The 22964-nt window shown below is 44.2% G+C and overlaps 1 long non-coding RNA gene across 1 annotated transcript; it reads left to right on the top strand.

Annotated features, from left to right (window-relative positions):
* The first annotated feature begins 20808 nt into the window (after nucleotides 1–20808).
* On the top strand, nucleotides 20809–21892 carry LOC111590607 (uncharacterized). Its single transcript, XR_002749743.2, has 3 exons — nucleotides 20809–20928; nucleotides 21043–21420; nucleotides 21517–21892. It is a non-coding gene; the product is annotated as an uncharacterized lncRNA (long non-coding RNA).
* Nucleotides 21893–22964: the final 1072 nt, after the last annotated feature.

The following is a 22964-nucleotide window of genomic DNA, read 5'->3' as shown; positions in this document are numbered from 1 at the left end:
TCCGAAAGGGATCCTTCCCCGCGAAGGAAGCGGGCCCCAAGCCCTCCTACTGATCAGGGGTTCGAAGGCTGGCCCCTCGGAAGGGTTCGACAGCCACCCTAGAGCACTCGGGCTCCGCGCCCACTACTGGTTAGAGGTTCGAAGGCTGGCCCCTCGGAAGGGTTCAACAGCCGCCTCAGGCCACTCGGGCTCCGCGCCCACTACTGATCAGGGGTTCGAAGGCTGGCCCCCCGAAGGGTTCGACAGCCGCCTCAGAACACGCAGAGCGAGGGATGACTCTGGGTACGTCCGATATATGGTCGAGGCTCGAGCTACGCTCCCGAGCTACCCTAGGACATTTCCGAGACCAGTAGGAGTGATTATGTAACGGAATCCCATCAGAGGGAGGCATCGAGCCCTCGGACCCTATCAAACGGGTCTGGGTCCGGCAAATCACCTGTAGGTACTTTTGGAGCGCGCCTCTGGGCCACTAGCCGACCCTTATCGAACGGGGCACAGGCGTCCACTCGGATCACCCGTTAGCAACTCACTGGAGACACCATGTTCGGCGCCCTCCGAGGGCAACATGGCGCTTTCCCCCCTCCTCCTTGCGGAAAGGCGACGAAGGGGCGTATGATAAAAGCCGAGTCAGTCCTTGACCGTCCTCTCGCTCTGTGCGGGGGCTCGGGGGCTGCTCTCGCAAACCTGGCTCCGGCCAATCCATTGACAGCGTCAACATACCAGCCCGAGGATTCATAACCTTACCATGCACCCGGACTACGATCAGATCGCATGAGGGAACAACCAGACCGGCCGAGGCGTCACGAAAGGCACTAAGACCTCGGAGGAGTCAAACCACTCCTCCGAGGCCTCGGGGGCTACACCCGGCGGGTGCGCTCGCGCGCACCCACCGGAACAAAGTGTAACCGAGAAAGGCCGGTCCCCTTGCAAAAAAGTGCGACAAAGCCTCCAAGCGAGTACCAACACTCCCTTTGAGGCTCGGGGGCTACTGTCGGGGACCATAATTAGGGGTACCCCCAAGACTCCTAAACTCGGCTGGTAATCACCATCAGCACAAAGCTGCAAAGGCCTGATGGGCGCAATTCAGATCAAGGCTCCGTCCACTCAAGGGATGCAATCTCGCCTCGCCCGAGCCCAGCCTCGGACAGGAACAGTAGACCCAGGTGGATTCACGCCTCGCCCGAGGGCCACCTCAAGCAACGGGCGCTCCTTCAACTCACCCGGGGCCCAGCTCGGGCAGGCTTCGCCGTGAAGCAACCTTGGCCAGATCGCCACGCCAACCGACCGTATCGCAGGAGCATTCAATGCAAGGATCGCGTGACACCTTATCCTGACGCGCGTTCCTCAGTCGACAGGGCCGAAGTGACCGCAGTCATTTCGCCCCTCCCCTGTCTGACCTGACAGGAAAACAGCGCTGCCTGCCCTGCTCCGACTGCTGTGCCACCCGCCAGGGTGAGGCTGACAGCAGCCAAGTCCAGCCTCGGGCGCCATAGGAAGCTCCGCCTCGCTCGACCCTAGGGCTCGGACTCAACCTCGACCTCGGAAGACGGTCTCCGCGTCGCCCGACCCCAGGGCTCGGACTCAACCTCGACCCGGAAGACGGTCTCCGCCTCGCCCGACCCCAGGGCTCGGACTCCACCTCGACCTCGGAAGACGGTCTCCGCCTCGCCAGACCCTAGGGCTCGGACTCTACCTCGACCTCGGAAGACGGCCTCCGCCTCGCCCGACCCTAGGGTTCGGACTATACCTCGACCTCGGAAGACGGCCTCCGCCTCGCCCGACCCCAGGGCTCGGACTCAACCTCGACCTCGGAGGAGTTACCGCCTCGCCCGACCTCGGGCTCGGACCGACCACGCCGCAGGGGGGTACATCATTACCCTACCCCTAGCTAGCTCAGACTACGGGGAACAAGACCGGCGTCCCATCTGGCTCGCCCCGGTAAACAAGTAATGATGGCACCCCGCGTGCTCCATGACGACGACGGTTCTCAGCCCCCTACGGAAGCAAGGAGACGTCAGCAACGATCCGACAGCCCCGACAGCTGTACTTCTACAGGGTTTGAGCGCTCCTCCGACGGCCACGACATCACATGAACAGGGCAGCAACACCTCTCCGACAGCCACGTCGGCATGTACATAGGGCTCTGGCTCCTCTCTGCTAGACATGTTAGCACATTGCTACACCCCCATTGTACACATGGGCCCTCTCCTTACATCTATAAAAGGAAGGTCTAGGGCCCTCGTACGAGAAGGTGGCCGCGCGGGAGGATGGGCTGACGGACAGGCTCTCTCTCTCCCTCGCGAACGCTTGTAACCCCCTACTGCAAGCGCATCCGCCCTGGGCGCAGGACAACACGAGCCACGGTTCCCTGTTTTGCTCCCCCTTGTGTTCCGTCTCGCACCGACCCATCTGGGCTGGGACACGCAGCGACAATTTACTCGTCGGTCCAGGGACCCCCCGGGGTCGAAACGCCGACACAATGCATGCAGAATTGCAGATCTCTCCACTCTCTAGATACCTGTTTAATTTCGAAGACGGAATTGTTTATGCACCGTACATTGTATGTTAAGTGGCAAGGAGTCTATTAATAAATATAATAGCCAAATTTTCTTAGGCAGCATGAAGTGTCCTCTCTGGATATCTATGTCTTTAATTTTAAAGATAGAATCGTGTATATTTAGCAAAGAAGAAAAAGAAGAAGCCCTTTCAGATTATCTTCCTGCCGAAATTGCATGCCCTGTGGTCAAGGTCCCCATTTCTGTCTCTGTGTCCTGCGACATATCCAGGGCTGTGGTAATGGAAGCCCTGGGTTTCCATTAGTACCAGGAAGCCCCAGCCAGGTATAGCCACGTCCCGTACCAGCGTGCGTTCCATCGGGCACAGGTTCTTACTCTGACATATTTTAGCGTAAAATATGAACAAAAACAGCGTAAATGATTATGAATTGTAGCGTAAATCGTAGATCTGTTTTTGAAACGGCGAATGCGGCCCGAAATTTACGGCGTAAAAATCTCGCGCGTCCCATTGTGATCGGGTTCTGACTCGGACAGATTTTAGCGTAAAACATGAACTAAAACAGCGTAAATGAGTACGAAACTTAGCGTAAATCGTATATCTGTTTTGTAACAGTAAATGGGTCCCGAAATTACGGCGTAATAATCGCATGCGTCCGATCGTGCGTGGGTTCTGGCTTGAATAAATTTTAGCGTAAAACGTGAGCTAAAACAACGTAAATGAGTACATAATTTAGCGTAAATCGTAAAAGGTGAACCGAAACATTGTAAATTAGTACAGATTTTACCATAAATTGTATATTTGTTTCGTAATGGCGAATGGAGCCCAAATTTACGGCACGAAAATCGCGCGCCACCGATCGTGCACGGGTTCTGGCTCGGACGGATTTAAGCATAAATCGTGAACCAAAACAACGTAAATGAGTACAAATTTTAGCGTAAATCGTCCATCTGTTTCATAATAACGAATGTAGACCGAATGTATCTCTCAGCGCACGAGGTTGTCATAAAACGCATCAAGAAATTTCGTAAATTGGTGTAAGATACAACAAGAAGTGATCTGAGGTAATTGTAAAATGCAAACTAACCATGTACATGAGAATTGTTTCAGATTTTACAATAAGATATAAGAGATAATTATTCATGTACTCAACTATGATAATGTCGTGTTTACATTTTAGCTGTTGGTACATACACACAAAACTCTGTTTCACCATAACAACACTGGTAGCAAAAAAACTGAGTTCAAAAGGCTCTTCCAGCTTTCCTAATATGGAGAAAACCACCGAGGTCCATATCTGCAAACGTAACATGAACTGCTAATATGATCTTTCTTTGTTAATATGTCTTTTCAAGCTTGTTATGACTAACATAACCTAAAGTCTAAACTGAATGCAAACTTAAGTTAGCTGGTAGACATAACAGTCAAGGTAGACAAAAAAGTTGGCACACTGTCAAGTAAAAAAGTAGATATCAGTTTTGCTTAGAAGAGAGTACATAGGCAACTGTCAATAATATAATATTAGAGCCTATATCCATACCAATATCAATGCAAACATTTTTTTCAATGTTAGTAGGGATAATGATTTAGTAGCTCCATACAATAATAAAGGCATATATAACAGACAGGGAGGATAAAAGACTAATCCATCAATGCATCAGAACATGCAGTTAGCATCTCCATTACTTTTCCTCGCATGCCTAAAATATGCAGGATTAGTTGAACATCTAGGCACAATTGAATACTAGGAAATATATTCTAAACTCTCCCTATAATTCCCAAAAAATTCTGTTATGCCTCCACATATATACTGCATAGGTGCCAACCTGATCGTGCAGATAAAGGTGATATAAACATTTTCATGACCAGTTGTTTCAGGCAATTTATATTTTCATTAGGACAAGCACAAGACTATTTTTTGATAAAATATAAATGTTTATACATAAGAAACAAAAAGTCTGAAATGCTACCTGAAAAAACCGACGACATCAGCAACCTGATCTACAAGGTCAATAACAGCTGGCACAGGCACATCAGCTAAAATCGGAGCTGCTCCAAATTGCAATACTTAACATATACACAATGATCTATGGAAAAGAATAGAATCTACATGCTGAAGGAGCAAGATGAGAATAAGGTATGCAATCATTTGTTTACCCTTGGATCTAATAAGCATTTCATCCAACAATAGAGCTGCAAGCAAAAAGAGAGGCCTGCACCTATCTAGATGTCAAATAACCATGCACTTGCAAGGCGGGACCAGTATGATGACTATGTCGCTGGTTAACTAGATCCAAGAGCTGCAGGACATATTCATCTCCACAACAATATTATTGGACTCAAACACCTATAGGTCTGTAAAAACAGAGAAAAATACAAAGGAAATAAGAAAAAAAGCATATATAGAGCGCCCCGTTGCCGCATCCTCATATAATGAATTCATCAAATATTCATTGAATTTCGATCTACATAATTTGTATTGAAATACTACATAAATGACTACCAAATTATATTAGATTGATACAAATTTGTGAATTGAAGCATAGGAGCCAGATTTGGATAGAGGTGTTGGTATTTTAATAGAATACATGGTCGACAATTCCATTTAGTGGTTCATAAATGTATCAATCACTTATTTGTACAATGATTTAATAATATATTAGTGGTTTATTTGTAGATATGTTATTTTCGGATGACAAATATTAGCTAGACCGAAACCATAAATAATGGTGCATTAAAAAAATGTTGCCAGTCAAAATAAACGTCTGTCCTCCAAGTAGCATATTCCCTGTTTATCTTCTCTAGATCCCACTGCTACTTGTCCATGCGCTACAAGCAGAGATATATGATCTCACGCCACTAGAACATGGATGCGGCAAATTTTAAGATAATTTGGCAACAAATTCACCCATCCATTTGAGTACACATAAACTTGTTTTACGTCTAAGTGCATCAAAAAATTGCATAAAAATGCAGATCCGATGGAAACAAAAGACAGGGAGAGCAATATACATACACTCTCAATCCATCAGCTTGGGGGAGTGCAGGGCCCTCACCATCGGCTTGAGGGAGCACCTAGCCGAGATGTAGGTCGCCGCCGTTAGATGCTGGGTCCAGTGGAATCCGGCTGGGCGGTGTTCCTCGTGGGGGAAGTAGCGCCCTTGGCCTAGCATTGATGGTACGAAAGCCATGGCGACCCATTTTTTTAACATACCTTCGATCTTGGAAACCTGTAAAATGGAACCGCGGCCGAGGACAGCCCATGGGAAGAGACCGCATGGCCAGATCCCGGTGGAGGAGGTAACCCCGCCACACGACCAGATCCACCGGATCTACAAGACTAAGAGGATCCACAGGATGGAGATGGAGATGGAATCGAATGTACCTTGACGACAGAGGCGGAGCACCCGCCGAGCATGGGGATGGCACATGCGACGTTGGTGGGCGTGTCGCCATGGGCCTTGACGAAGGCGCCCGACTCGGCCAGCGATAGCCCGGCCACGTCGGGAGAGGAGGGATCCGAGGGGGCGGGGAGGGGGACGGTAGAGACGGCGGCGCAGTTGGTTGTGCGAGAGGCGGATCCGGGTGAGGCGACGGCGGCGGGTATGTCTAGGGTTCCACCGCCGCGTGCGTTGCGGGTGAGGTGAACTGGATAAATGCGAGCGAGTGGGTGGCATCGTGGGTCCGATGCACGTAATATGCATAAACTGATACACACATCATCATAACTCGTATTATAATTTGGCGTAAGCAGTTAGGTACAATAAGCCAAAAGGGGGTCTGGTGCGGTCTGTGCACCTGATCGGTAGGTGGTCGGGGCTTCCTTTACTTAAAAAGAGCCCAGGGCTATAAATACATATACTATATATATATACTATATGTATTTAGAGCCCTGGGCTCTAAATAGCTAGAGGAAGCCCCAGCCAAATATGAACGCACGTGCATTCACAGCCGACTGACCTTTCAGTTTCCATATAAATACTGACGTGCTCCCGCGATTAGCTCCTTTGCTCCCGGCTCAGTTTCCATAACCGCAAAACCCCAACCCCGCCACGACTCCGGGAATCTCCGCCGATTCTTCCATCCACGGAGACTCCGCTCCCCTTTCCGACGACTCTTCCAACCCCTCGCCGCTCGCTGTCGATCCAGTCGCAAACGGCATTTGAGCGGCGCGTCCTCGGTGTCCCCAATCCTCGCTCCAATATTCGCGCCGCTGCGTCCAAAGACCGGAGTCCAGACCGGAGAAAACCCTACCTTCTCCGCCGACGCTTCTGCTTCTTCGCTCTCCGCCGACCCGACTGCTTCCACGTTCTCCGCCATCCTCAACATTCGCCGCCGTCAACGGGTACCGCTCCAATTGGTAGTCCATCCCCAAACATTTTGGTGTGTTCTTCCCAACCCTATCTCGCGCGCATTTCATTGGATCGAGTTCGACCGTCAACAAACGAGTTGTTTTTTGTTCATTTTGCATTGTGTGGATCACAGCTAGGGTTGAAATTATTTATGCAGTTGATGTATTACATTTACGCACATTTACACAGTTGGTTACGCACACTTACACAGTTGGTTACGCACATGTACATAGTTGTTTATGCACATTAGGTTACATGTTTATGCACATTAGTTAAAGTTTTTTGCATCAGATTATGTTCAATTGGTAATTGAGTGGTCATCTAGTTGTTTTTGTGACTGCATACTGAAAGCGAATTAGGCTTACACCTAGTTCCTAAATAATTTTAGTGGTTGAATTGTCCAACACAAATAATTGGACTAACTAGTTTACTCTAGTGCATAAGTTATACAGGTGCAAAAGGTTCACATTCAGTCAATAAAAAGACCAAGTGTTGGATTCAACAAAGGAGCAATGAGGCAACCGAGGGCACCTCTGGCTGGAGGCACCGGACTGTTCGGTGTGCACCGGACAGTGTCCGGTGCGCCCAGAGGACACCAACTCAAACTCTTCGCCCTCGGGAATTCTCGGAAGCCGGCGCGCTATAAATCACCGGACTGTCCGGTGTGCACCGGACATGTCCGGTGCTCCAAGGAAGCGCGGTCTCCGGAACTCGCCAGCCTCGGGTTCGCGCGGCAGCCGCTCCGCTAAAATTCACCGGACTGTCCGGTGTGCACCGGACTGTCCGGTGTGCCAGCGGAGCAACGGCTCCCTGCGGCGCCAATGGCTCCCTGCGGTGCATTTAATGCGCGCGCAGCGCACGCAGACGTCAGGCACGCCCATACCGGTGCACCGGACATCAAACAGTACATGTCCGGTGTGCACCGGACACCCAGGCGGGCCCACAAGTCAGAAGCTCTAACGGTCAGAATCCAACGGCAGTGATGACGTGGCAGGGGGCACCGGACTGTCCGGTGTGCACCGGACTGTCCGGTGCGCCATCGAGCAGACAGCCTCCCAACGGCCACTTTTGGTGGTTGGGGCTATAAATACCCCAACCACCCCACCATTCATTGCATCCAAGTTTTCCCACTTCTCAACCACTTACAAGAGCTAGGCATTCAATTCTAGACACATACAAAGAGATCAAATCCTCTCCAATTCCACACAAGGCTTTAGTGATTAGCGAGAGAGATTTGCAGTGTTCTTTTGAGCTCTTGCGCTTGGATTGCTTCTTTTCTTTCTCACTTGTTCTTGTGATCAAAACTCCATTGTAATCAAGGCAAGAGGCACCAATTGTGTGGTGGCCCTTGCGGGGAAGTTTTGTTCCCGGCTTTGATTTGAGAAGAGAAGCTCACTCGGTCCGAGGGACCGTTTGAGAGAGGGAAGGGTTGAAAGAGACCCGGCCTTTGTGGCCTCCTCAACGGGGAGTAGGTTTGCAAGAACCGAACCTCGGTAAAACAAATCCGTGTGTCTCACTTCATTATTCGCTTGCGATTTGTTTTGCGTCCTCTCTCTCGCGGACTCGTTTATATTTCTAACGCTAACCCGGCTTGTAGTTGTGTTTATATTTGTAAATTTCAGTTTCGCCCTATTCACCCCCCCTCTAGGCGACTATCAATTGGTATCAGAACCAGGTTCTTCATTAGAGCCTAACCGCTCGAAGTGATGTCGGGAGATCACGCCAAGAAGGAGATGGAGACCGGCGAAAAGCCCACTACAAGCCACGGGAGCACTTCATCGGAAGAGTCCCGCACCAAGAGGAAGGAGAAGAAGAAGGACTCCTCCAAACGGAAGGAGAAAAAGTCTTCCTCTTCTCACCACAAAGAGAAGAAAGAAAAATCTTCTTCCCACAAGCCGCATCGGAAAGGCGACAAGCACAAGAGGATGAGGAAAGTGGTCTACTACGAGATCAACACTTCATCAACATCGACCTCCGATTCCGATGCGCCCTCCGTCACTTCTAAGCGCCAAGAGCGCAAGAAGTATAGTAAGATCCCCCTACATTACCCTCGCATTTCCAAACATACACCTTTACTTTCCGTCCCATTAGGCAAACCACCAACTTTTGATGGTGAAGATTATGCAAGGTGGAGCGATTTAATGCGATTTCATCTAACCTCGCTCCACAAAAGTATATGGGATGTTGTTGAGTTTGGTGCGCAGGTACCGTCCGTAGGGGATGAGGGCTATGATGAGGATGAGGTGGCCCAAATCGAGCACTTCAACTCTCAAGCAACAACAATACTCCTAGCCTCTTTGAGTAGAGAGGAGTATAACAAAGTTCAAGGGTTGAAGAACGCAAAGGAGATTTGGGATTTACTCAAGACCGCGCACGAAGGTGATGAGCTCACCAAGATCACCAAGCGGGAAACGATTGAGGGGGAGCTCGGTCGGTTCCGGCTTCGCAAAGGGGAGGAGCCACAACACATGTACAATCGGCTCAAGACCTTGGTGAACCAAGTGCGCAACCTCGGGAGCGTAAAGTGGGATGACCACGAGGTGGTTAAGGTTATTCTAAGATCTCTTATTTTCCTTAACCCTACTCAAGTTCAATTAATTCGTGGTAATCCTAGATATACTAAAATGACCCCCGAGGAAGTTATATGGAATTTTGTTAGTTTTGAGTGCATGATCGAAGGCTCGAGGAAGATCAACGAGCTTGATGATGCCACCACATCCGAAGCTCAACCCGTTGCATTCAAGGCAACGGAGGAGAAGAAGGAGGAGTCTACACCAAGTCGACAACCAATAGACGCCTCCAAGCTCGACAATGAGGAAATGGCGCTCGTCATCAAGAGCTTCCGCCAAATCCTCAAGCAAAGGAAGGGGAAGGACTACAAGTCCCGCTCCAAGAAGGTTTGCTACAAATGTGGTAAGCCCGGTCATTTTATTGCTAAATGTCCCATATCTAGTGACAGTGACCGAGGCGACGACAAGAAGGGGAGAAGAAAGGAAAAGAAGAGGTACTACAAGAAGAAGGGCGGCGATGCCCATATTTGTCGGGAGTGGGATTCCGACGAAAGCTCAAGCGACTCCTCCGACGACGAGGACGCCGCCAACATCGCCGTCACCAAGGGACTCCTCTTCCCCAACGTCGGCCACAAGTGCCTCATGGCAAAGGACGGCAAACGAAAGAAGGTTAAATCCAACTCCTCCACTAAATATGAATCTTCTAGTGATGATAATGCTAGTGATGAGGAGGATAATTTGCGTTCCCTTTTTGCCAACCTTAACATAGCTCAAAAGGAAAAATTAAATGAATTGGTTAGTGCTATTCATGAAAAGGATGACCTTTTGGACTCCCAAGAGGATTGTCTAATTAAAGAAAACAAGAAACATGTTAAGGTTAAAAAGGCTTATGCTCTAGAAGTAGAAAAATGTGAAAAATTATCCAGTGAGCTAAGCACTTGCCGTGAGATGATTGACAACCTTAGGAATGAAAATGCTAGTTTAAATACTAAGGTTGATTCTCATGTTTGTAATGTTTCAATTCCCAATCCTAGAAATAATAATGATGATTTGCTTGCTAGGATTGAAGAATTAAACATTTCTCTTGCTAGCCTTAAAATTGAAAATGAAAAATTGCTTACTAAGGCTAAAGATCTTGATATTTGCAATGCTACAATTTCCGACCTTAGAACTAAAAATGACATGTTACAAGCTAAGGTTGTAGAATTAAAATCTTGCAAACCCTCTACATCTATCGTTGAGCATGTATCTATTTGCACTAGATGTAGAGATGTTAACATTGATGCTATTCATGATCATATGGCTTTAATTAAACAACAAAATGATCATATAGCAAAACTAGATGCTAAAATTGCCGAGCATAACTTGGAAAATGAAAAATTTAAATTTGCTAGAAGTATGCTCTATAATGGGAGACGCCCTGGCATTAAGGATGGCATTGGCTACCAAAGGGGAGACAATGTCAAACTTAATGCCCCTCCTAAGAACTTGTCTAATTTTGTTAAGGGCAAGGCTCCCATGCCTCAGGATAACGAGGGTTACATTTTATACCCTGTCGGTTATCCTGAGAGCAAGATTAGGAGAATTCATTCTAGGAAGTCTCACTCTGGCCCTAATCATGCTTTTATGTATAAGGGTGAGACATCTAGCTCTAGGCAACCAACCCGTGCTAAGTTGCCTAAGAAAACTCCTATTGCATCAAATAAGCATAACATTTCATTTAAGACTTTTGATGCATCTTATGTGTTGACTAACAAATCCGGCAAGATAGTTGCCAAATATGTTGGGGGCAAGCACAAGGGCTCCAAGACTTGTGTTTGGGTACCCAAAGTTCTTGTGTCTAATACCAAAGGACCCAAAACCATTTGGGTACCTAAAGTCAAGAACTAAAATTGTTTTGTAGGTTTATGCATCCGGGGGCTCAAGTTGGATACTCGACAGCGGGTGCACGAACCACATGACTGGGGAGAAAAAGATGTTCTCCTCTTATGAGAAAAACCAAGATTCCCAACGAGCTATCACATTCGGGGATGGAAATCAAGGTTTGGTCAAAGGTCTTGGTAAAATTGCTATATCTCCTGACCATTCTATTTCCAATGTTTTTCTTGTTGATTCATTAGATTACAACTTGCTTTCTGTTTCCCAATTATGTCAAATGGGCTACAACTGTCTTTTTACTGATGCAGGTGTCACTGTCTTTAGAAGAAGTGATGATTCAATAGCATTTAAGGGTGTGTTAGAGGGACAGCTATACTTAGTAGATTTTGATAGAGCTGAACTCGACACATGCTTAATTGCTAAGACTAACATGGGTTGGCTCTGGCATCGCCGACTAGCTCATGTTGGGATGAAGAATCTTCATAAGCTTCTAAAGGGAGAACACATTTTAGGATTAACAAATGTTCATTTTGAGAAAGACAGGATTTGTAGCGCATGCCAGGCGGGAAAGCAAGTTGGAGCCCATCATCCACACAAGAACATCATGACGACCGACAGGCCGCTTGAGCTACTCCACATGGATCTATTCGGCCCGATTGCTTACATAAGCATCGGCGGGGGTAAGTATTGTCTGGTAATAGTGGATGATTATTCTCGCTTCACTTGGGTATTCTTTTTACAGGAAAAATCTCAAACCCAAGAGACCTTAAAGGGATTCTTGAGACGAGCTCAAAATGAGTTCGGCTTAAGGATCAAGAAAATAAGAAGCGACAACGGGACGGAGTTCAAGAACTCTCAAATCGAAGGCTTCCTTGAGGAGGAGGGCATCAAGCATGAGTTCTCTTCTCCCTACACTCCACAACAAAATGGTGTAGTGGAGAGGAAGAATCGAACTCTATTGGACATGGCAAGAACCATGCTTGATGAGTACAAGACTTCGGACCGGTTTTGGGCCGAAGCAGTCAACACCGCCTGCTACGCCATCAACCGGTTATATCTTCACCGAATCCTCAAGAAGACATCATATGAACTCCTAACCGGTAAAAAGCCCAACATTTCATACTTTAGAGTTTTTGGTAGCAAATGCTTTATTCTTGTTAAAAGAGGTAGAAAATCTAAATTTGCTCCTAAAACTGTAGAAGGCTTTTTACTTGGTTATGACTCAAACACAAGGGCATATAGGGTCTTTAACAAGTCCACTGGACTAGTTGAAGTCTCATGTGACGTTGTGTTTGATGAAACTAACGGCTCTCAAGTAGAGCAAGTTGATCTTGATGAGATAGGTAATGAAGAGGCTCCATGCATAGCGCTAAGGAACATGTCCATTGGGGATGTGTGTCCTAAGGAATCCAAAAAGCCTCCAAGTGCACAAGATCAACCATCCTCTTCCATGCAAGCATCTCCACCAACTCAAAATGAGGATGAGGCTCAAGATGTTGAACAAGAAGATCATGAAGATGAGCCACCTCAACATGACGGCAATAATCAAGGGGGAGATACAAATGATCAAGAAAAGAAGGATGAGGAAGAACCAAGGCTGCCACACCCAAGAGTCCACCAAGCAATCCAACGAGATCACCCCGTCGACACCATCCTCGGCGACATTCATAAGGGGGTAACTACTCGATCTCGGGTTGCACATTTTTGTGAGCATTACTCTTTTGTTTCCTCTATTGAGCCACACAAGGTGGAGGAAGCACTTCAAGATTCGGATTGGGTGATGGCGATGCAAGAGGAACTCAACAACTTCACAAGGAATGAGGTATGGCATTTGGTTCCCCGTCCTAACCAAAATGTTGTAGGAACCAAATGGGTTTTCCGCAACAAGCAAGATGAGCATGGTGTGGTGACAAGGAACAAAGCACGACTTGTGGCCAAGGGATATTCCCAAGTCGAAGGTTTGGATTTCGGTGAAACCTATGCACCCGTAGCTAGGCTTGAGTCAATTCGCATATTATTGGCCTATGCTACTTACCATGGCTTTAAGCTTTATCAAATGGACGTAAAAAGTGCCTTCCTCAATGGACCAATCAAGGAAGAGGTCTATGTTGAGCAGCCTCCCGGCTTTGAAGACAGTGAGTATCCTAATCATGTCTATAGGCTCTCTAAGGCGCTTTACGGGCTCAAGCAAGCCCCAAGAGCATGGTATGAATGCCTAAGAGATTTCCTTATTGCTAATGGCTTCAAAGTCGGCAAGGCCGATCCTACTTTGTTCACTAAAACTCTTGAAAATGATTTGTTCGTATGCCAAATTTATGTTGATGATATTATATTTGGGTCTACTAACGAATCAACATGTGAAGAATTTAGTAGGATCATGACAAAGAAATTCGAGATGTCTATGATGGGGGAGTTGAAGTATTTTCTAGGATTTCAAGTGAAGCAACTCCAAGAGGGCACCTTCATCAGCCAAACGAAGTACACTCAAGACATCCTAAGCAAGTTTGGAATGAAGGATGCCAAGCCCATCAAAACACCCATGGGAACAAATGGGCATCTCGACCTCGACACGGGAGGTAAGTCCGTGGATCAAAAGGTATACCGGTCGATGATTGGTTCATTGCTTTATTTATGTGCATCTCGACCGGACATTATGCTTTCCGTTTGCATGTGTGCAAGATTCCAATCCGACCCTAAGGAATCTCACCTTACGGCCGTAAAACGAATCTTGAGATATTTGGCTTATACACCTAAGTTTGGGCTTTGGTACCCTCGGGGATCCACTTTTGATTTGATTGGTTATTCGGATGCCGATTGGGCGGGGTGTAAGATTAATAGGAAGAGCACATCGGGGACTTGCCAGTTCTTGGGAAGATCCTTGGTGTCATGGGCTTCAAAGAAGCAAAATTCGGTCGCTCTTTCCACCGCCGAAGCCGAGTATATTGCCACAGGTCATTGTTGCGCGCAATTGCTTTGGATGAGGCAAACCCTGCGGGACTACGGTTACAAATTAACCAAAGTTCCTTTGCTATGTGATAATGAGAGTGCAATCAAAATGGCCGACAATCCCGTCGAGCATAGCCGCACTAAGCACATAGCCATTCGGTATCATTTTCTTAGGGATCACCAACAAAAGGGAGATATCGAGATTTCTTATATTAACACTAAAGATCAATTAGCCGATATCTTTACCAAGCCTCTTGATGAACAAACTTTTACCAAACTTAGGCATGAGCTCAATATTCTTGACTCTAGAAATTTCTTTTGCTAACTTGCACACATAGCTCATTTATATACCTTTTATCATATCTCTTTCATATGCTATGACTAATGTGTTTTTCAAGTGTATCTCAAACCAAGTCATAGGTGTATTGAAAGGAAATTGGAGTCTTCGGCGAAGACAAAGGCTTCCACTCCGTAACTCATCCTTCGCCATCGCTCCAAGAAAAGGACCTTGTCTTTGGGGGAGAGAGTAAGAGCCCAAAGCAAAAGGACCGGACTTCGTCTTTGGTATAATCTTAACTCATTTAATTATGACCAAAAGGGAAGATAGTACTTAATGGGCTCTAATGATTCTGTTTTTGGCGATTCATGCCAAAGGGGGAGAAAATATGAGCCCAAAGCAAAAGGACCGCACCACCACCCTATTTTTAAAATTGATGATCTTAAATCGGTAAAATTTCAAAATTGGTATCTCTTTGTGTTCTAAAGGGGGAGCAACTAGTATTTTCAAAATTGATGTCCTAAAACCCTCTTGAACACTAAGAGGAGACCTTATTTGAGGGGGAGTTTTAATTAGTCAAAGGAAAAGCATTTGAACAAAGGAAGAAAATTTCAAAACTTGAAAATGCTTTGCAAAATCTTATTCATTTACCTTTGACTATCTTGCAAAATGACTTTGAAAAGAATTTACAAAAGAGTTTGCAAAAACAAAACTTATGGTGCAAATGTGGTCCAATATGTCAAAAACAAAGAAAACAACCCATGCGCATCATATACGTATATATTGGCTCAATTCCAAGCAACCTTTGCACTTACATTATGTAAACTAGTTCAATTATGCACTTCTATATTTGCTTTGGTTTGTGTTGGCATCAATCACCAAAAAGGGGGAGATTGAAAGGGAATTAGGCTTACACCTAGTTCCTAAATAATTTTAGTGGTTGAATTGTCCAACACAAATAATTGGACTAACTAGTTTACTCTAGTGCATAAGTTATACAGGTGCAAAAGGTTCACATTCAGTCAATAAAAAGACCAAGTGTTGCATTCAACAAAGGAGCAATGAGGCAACCGAGGGCACCTCTGGCTGGAGGCACCGGACTGTCCGGTGTGCACCGGACAGTGTCCGGTGCGCCCAGAGGACACCAACTCAAACTCTTCGCCCTCGGGAATTCTCGGAAGCCGGCGCGCTATAAATCACCGGACTGTCCGGTGTGCACCGGACATGTCCGGTGCTCCAAGGAAGCGCGGTCTCCGGAACTCGCCAGCCTCGGGTTCGCGCGGCAGCCGCTCCGCTAAAATTCACCGGACTGTCCGGTGTGCACCGGACTGTCCGGTGTGCCAGCGGAGCAACGGCTCCCTGCGGCGCCAACGGCTCCCTGCGGTGCATTTAATGCGCGCGCAGCGCACGCAGACGTCAGGCACGCCCATACCGGTGCACCGGACATCAAACAGTACATGTCCGGTGTGCACCGGACACCCAGGCGGGCCCACAAGTCAGAAGCTCCAACGGTCAGAATCCAACGGCAGTGATGACGTGGCAGGGGGCACCGGACTGTCCGGTGCGCCATCGAGCAGACAGCCTCCCAACGGCCACTTTTGGTGGTTGGGGCTATAAATACCCCAACCACCCCACCATTCATTGCATCCAAGTTTTCCCACTTCTCAACCACTTACAAGAGCTAGGCATTCAATTCTAGACACATACAAAGAGATCAAATCCTCTCCAATTCCACACAAGGCTTTAGTGATTAGCGAGAGAGATTTGCAGTGTTCTTTTGAGCTCTTGCGCTTGGATTGCTTCTTTTCTTTCTCACTTGTTCTTGTGATTAAAACTCCATTGTAATCAAGGCAAGAGGCACCAATTGTGTGGTGGCCCTTGCGGGGAAGTTTTGTTCCCGGCTTTGATTTGAGAAGAGAAGCTCACTCGGTCCGAGGGACCGTTTGAGAGAGGGAAGGGTTGAAAGAGACCCGGCCTTTGTGGCCTCCTCAACGGGGAGTAGGTTTGCAAGAACCGAACCTCGGTAAAACAAATCCGTGTGTCTCACTTCATTATTCGCTTGCGATTTGTTTTGCGTCCTCTCTCTCGCGGACTCGTTTATATTTCTAACGCTAACCCGGCTTGTAGTTGTGTTTATATTTGTAAATTTCAGTTTCGCCCTATTCACCCCCCATCTAGGCGACTATCACATACACTTATTTATTCCATTATTGTTATAGTTAATACATTGTGTGACAGCATGTATTGTTTTATTGAATCATATCCAGTTTTTTATTATTTTAAAACAGACATTATTTATTACACTAGTTCACAGTTAATACAGATTGTTTATAGCAAGTTTTGTTTTGCTCAAACATATCAGTTTGCAGGCAAATTGTGTTTTATGTTTGCAACTGTATGCAATGGTATGCAACATATTCAGATTTTTATGAACGTATAACAGGACAGAACATATATGCTACTGTGTTTCATGTATGCATCTGTATGCAACATATTCAGTTTTTTATGATGGTATATCAGGTCAGAATATGTATGCATCTGTGTTTAGTAAATGATCAGCCAACTAGTTGTTTTTCATAGAGTATATGTTTTATATAAAATTTCATATCTGTTTAGTGCATACATTTATGTATTTCAGATGATTACAGCTAATACATTATTTGGTTACAGCAAGGTCTGTTATTCACTTATTATTGAACAGTTCAGTACATGTTTTATCGAATCATATTCAGTTTTTTATTATTACAAAACAGACATTATTTATTACACTATGTCACAGACAATACAGCTTGTTTATAGCAAGTTTTGTTTTGCTCAAACATATTTAGATTTTTATGCAACTGTGTTTAGTAAATGAGCAGTCAACTAGTTGTTTTTTCGTAGAGTATATTTTTCATATAAAATTTCATATCTGTTTAGTGTATACATTTATGTATTTCAGAGCATTACAGCTAACACATTATTTGGTCACAGCAAGGGCTGTTTTTATTGAAACATATTCAGTTTTTCCTAATGATTGAACAATTCAGTATGTGTATGCAAATGTAAATAGAGAACAGTATATTCAGATGTTTTAAGCTTGGTATTTAAAACAATTAGGTTCATTGATTCAATCATACCACACCATAAATACATATGCTTATATAACAGTTTAATTTTTACAACATTGTATATTATGTATGCAGCTTTTAATTTAAAAAAATGAAGCAAGTGGACCGTCCTCCAAATAACCCCAAGCGTATAACAATTCAGTCAAGCCAGGAGTGTTTCAGTGTTGACATTCCCTCTGCAGAACAGCCTAATCCATGTCCAGAAGTTGGAATTCCTCCAAATGTTGTCAGTCAAAATTTGACCAATGAAACAGTTCAGATTGATTCTGATGAAGATGACTTCATGCCAGCTCTGAAGAAGCGTAATGTTTCTGAAAGCCACACAAGAGTGTTAAGAAAAGTCGTGACAAAGAGGATTAAACATGAGGAGCTACCCCGACAGGTTAATTTTATGCATACCCAACAAACAATTTCATATTTGTAATGTTCTGATTATTTTTTTATAATAACAAAATTATTTCATGTTGTATATTGTTTAACAGAGGCTTAATGTGAGGTGCAACCCTCAAGATGTCATTGCAAGCATTAACATTTTGAATGAAAGACAACGTGAGGCTATAAGACGTAAAGGTTTCTCTACCATTCTTGATATGACAGTAGATGCGTTGTGCAGTAGATCACACCTTCAATGGTTGATGGACAAGCTAGACCCCAAGGATATGACAATACGTCCTGGTCCAGGAAAGGAACTCAAGATCACAAAGGACATTGTTCATCTTATCCTCGGCGTGCCAAATCATGGCGGTGGTAAACCTTTGGGGATTGACGAAGCAGTTGCAGCAAGCAACTTGAGGGCAGAGCTTGGTGTGGCCAAAGATGAGTTCAATGTGACATTTCTACAGGATCGTTTAAGGAAAGGCGAGGATGATGACCTTTCAATCAGATGTTTCTTCCTCATTCTATTCAATCGTCTGCTGTTTCCAACTGCTAGCTGGGGCATAACATATCATGAGGTGCTTCTCACAGAAGAAATGCACCGTTTCCATGAGATCGACTGGTGCCAGTTGATTTTTAATGATCTATGTGAAGCTGCCAAGAAGTGGCACAACCGAATCACCACAAATGTCTCCACGACTATATATGGATGCTCCATTGTTGTCCTTGTAAGTATAGTGTTTTTCTGTATGCACATTTATTTCATTTTTGGTTGCTAACTGTTGGTAGTTATGTAACATGTTTTACGATGTTGGTTACGTTTACTTACATAGCTATTGAACATTGTAATTCTTTTATGTAGTTGTATTACTTGGATCACCTGCATACAGCCGCTGCCCCCCAAAATAAGACTGGCACACCTCGCATTAAATTCTTTGATAAGAATAGCATAAAAGCTTTGACCAAAGCTGACAAGAGGAAGGTACGCCATGGGGCTAAACCTTTCGGACATTGTGAAGTAAGTTATTCATATTTTCACAGTTGGTTATGCACACTTACACAGTTGGTTACTCACAGTCACTACAATTTTATTTCTAGTTCCGAAGCTCGACAGAGACATGCTATGCAGTTGGACCTAAGATCGATCGCCAATCTGAGGCAAGTTTATGATGTATTATATACATTGTTTATGATTATTTATGGAACAAATAGAATAGGAAGGTGGACATGTATTCTTATTAATTTTTGCTGAACAACCAGCCGGAGTGCAGGACCAATATTTTTGATGCACCGCGCCCTGCCCCCATGCCTCGGCCAACTTTTAACATCAAACTTCCATCTATCAAAGAGATGATGTCAAGTAAGATCAACGATCTCCCACATCGTCATCGATCTAAATTCACAGATATTCTTGCTGCATATGACTTGGAGGTTGACAAGTCATGCGTAGCCATAAAAGACATCATTGACAAAATTATTGAGAAGCAATACGACATAGCAGACAAGTTTATAGAATTGATAGACGAGGTACTACGTGCCGAGTCTGAAAATTTAGAAAACGAGTCTGATGAGCCACAGCAACCGGGGAATTTGGCTGATTCAGCAGGTATTCCTTATTCAGAACATTTTATCTTTCGACATGTGCATACGGTTTTTGTTATAAGTACAGTTAACAGCTTATTTTTTTGTCAAGTATACACAGCAACATTTGATTTATAATGCAAGTTTTGACATATATTATTTTCAATATAATTGTGTACAAGGACACACTGTTGATGCCACCCAGCCCACACCCGATATGCCATCCCAAGCTTCGCAGCTCGAGACCCAGCTGGGTGGTACTCAGTTTGAAGAAATTCATGAAAGACAACAGCATATCCGTAGAGTGCTTGAGACGTGTCCCGACGAATCGGATGTGGTTTCAAATCAACAAGTAATTTGTCCAACTCCAATACTATTTTTACTCATCATACGTACATGTATGCATACTTCTTTTTAGCAGTATACGAACCACACTTTTTTGTCAACAGGATTTCTGTTTTGATGTTCGAAACATCATTTTGAGGAACACAAATATCACACCTCAAACCACATCAGCTTGCACCCGCTTGCCGAAATTTGACGTGACACCAGAAAAAAATGTTTGTTAGCAGTCCATGTCTCATGTTATAATTCCATTTTACTATACATACTACACAGTTATACTAATTATATACCTTTGTGTAGAGAGGTGAAATGGCAACAGAGGAAATGGAACACAATGACAGTGGGCCAGTTTTTGACCAGACCCAACTCCTCATGTCAGTATGATAACATACATATTACATAATGCATTTTATGATATTAAACTGATTTTTTTAATGTTCAACCACTTACAACCATGTTGCATTTCAGGATGATACACTCAAAGGGACAACAAACTCTGGATCTGATCCACCACTTACAGAGCAAGAGTGTGTTCGTTCTCTATGGGATTTAATTTGTTCCAAGGACATTGACCAAAGCAGGTACATGTTACCCAAATTATGAATAACGTATTTATAAGTTTGGTTCATTTATGCAATATGAATCTATAACTTTGTTCATCATACAGGGTTGTCATAGATTACGGTGAATACAGTGCAAACTGTATGGATATTTATGAATCTTTCACGGAGGGCAAATGTCTTGAGAATGTCTTCATGCAGTGTTTCATTGAGTGTGTTCGTGATGATTCCAAAAATCATCGTCGAACTCTGACATCTAACAGATTAATACTTGATGTCAACGTTGGGGTAGGTTCTTCTTCACAGTTATTGTAACTATACACATAATATACTTACACACTCTATTTTTTATGGGCTCTGTTAAATTTTGAAGAACAGGAACGTCACAGCAAGAATCCTCAGCCGTTTGATCAAAATGTGTTACAGAATTGCTTGCACAACACATTGCCTCCTTTGGTAAATCTGGATAAATGCAAGTCGGTAAGTCCCATTAACATTTTGTTCCCAGTTTCATCAGCACATTAACTGTACATTTTAATTATCATGACATTGTAACAGCAACATGTAACCTATATTTACTTTTCTCATCAACAGATATTGGTACCTATGCTTAGCAGGGGACATTGGACACTGTATGTGATCAATCTACACCATCGGGTTATACACATTTTAGATTCGAATCCGTATGGTATACAACTTGGTGGCACCGAATGGAAGGACTACCATTATGATCCAATTTATTTAGGTGGAAGGAAATTCCCATGGGCTAGGGTTATAATGAGTAGGCTGAGCAAAGCGTTACAACACGTTTGCCCCAATGCAGACTTTCCTAAGTTTGGTAATTTTCCAATGGATATGCCATCTAATTGCCCAACAATGAGGACAGGGTCAAATGACTGTGGATTTTTTGTAATGAGTTACATGAAGTTTTATGATCACAATGCAGGTGTCATATCTTCTTTCAATCAACCAGTAAGTGACTGTGCTAACTGTTTCTATAATCCGGTTGCCATCATTTGTACATGTTAGCTATAGACGTGTCTAATGCACGCTATGCTTTTATTGCAGAACAATTCCCGAGACCTACGTGCTCATGCCCTTTATCAACTCACATTCCATCGCATCAACAAGGCGTTGCCACTTCCATTAGATATCCAGAGATTTATGTTTGCGCGCAATTAGTGAACTATGTGTCAGAACTAAGCAATGGTGTGGGCAATGTACCGTACTGTGGTATTTTGGCCATTATTGTTAGTTAACAATTTTAGGAAGCTCCCTTATATGTGCTGTTTTAGAACAATTGTCATGCTACCTTGTCTTAGGGGTGTTACCCAGGTTCTTTCTGTGAACTTTAGTTGGCTGGATACTTTTGGTTATGCTGCGAATATGTGAACATCAGATGTTTTCACTTCTGTGGGCTTTAAATATGATCTGTTTATATGTTATGAAGATGTTATATGAATACCTCATTCCTTAATATTACCATCAGTTCATATGCGAGTATCATCCAGGTTATATACGATGTTTTCCTATTTCAAATTATGCAACATTAGTAAGCAATATACGATCTATTTATCAGATTTCAACAACCTTATATCTTAGATTATTCGTATCAGATACAACAGACTACTCGCTGCCTGACTCACTGCTGTCGTTATCAACAGACTAATTACTGGTCATATAGTTTACAAATCATATGATCATCCCACAAGTTATCTACGATGTTTTGTACTTCCACTTATGCAACATTATTAAGCAATATACACACCATTTATTATATATCAATATCCACCTCTATATAAATCAGTTGCCAAACATGCAAGGTTTATTGTAAAAAACAAATTAATCGTATCTCATACAACAGTCTAATCACTGTCTGACTCACTACTATCGAAATCATTTGCGTGTTTTTTTGATGTTGTTGTCTCATTCCAATCAGGAGCTTTACTGCCACCCTTGTTCCTAGATCCTGGAGGTCGTCCTCTCTTACGTCCAGCAAGGCTTGCCAACCTTTGTCTATTTTCCTCCATTGACAAACATGTCCTGCTGTTGTGACCATCAGCAACTCCACACTTCTGACATTTCCTGGTCATTTTCTTTGTACCTTTTGCTCCCAATTTAATAACCTTTTCTTCACTCCCCTTTATTGTTCTTCCTTTGGGTTTTGAGTTATTTGGTCTTGCCAAGCTTATCCCATCGACTACAAAATCCAGTTTCTGCAATTCAAAAGTAAATACTTCTCAGCATATAATATTATGTAGTCCCACATACAGTATTATACCATTATTACCTTTCTGGCATGATCATTTTGTTCATTGACACCACTAACATTCATAATTGCGTGATCATGCAAATTAACCTGTAATTGACAACACATTTTTTAAGCTCAATCATAACCCAATAACTCAAACTTATAAATCATGTATATGTATAACTGCAAATCAGTATAGTTGTTAAAGATATTACCTCTTCTAATGGACGTATTGGTATATGTATTTGATCATTGGCCACACCTT

The sequence above is a fragment of the Zea mays genome, chromosome 1 (genome assembly GCF_902167145.1).
Source record: "Zea mays cultivar B73 chromosome 1, Zm-B73-REFERENCE-NAM-5.0, whole genome shotgun sequence".
Lineage (NCBI taxonomy): Eukaryota > Viridiplantae > Streptophyta > Magnoliopsida > Poales > Poaceae > Zea > Zea mays.
This window is presented reverse-complemented; position numbering and strand designations above follow the sequence as displayed.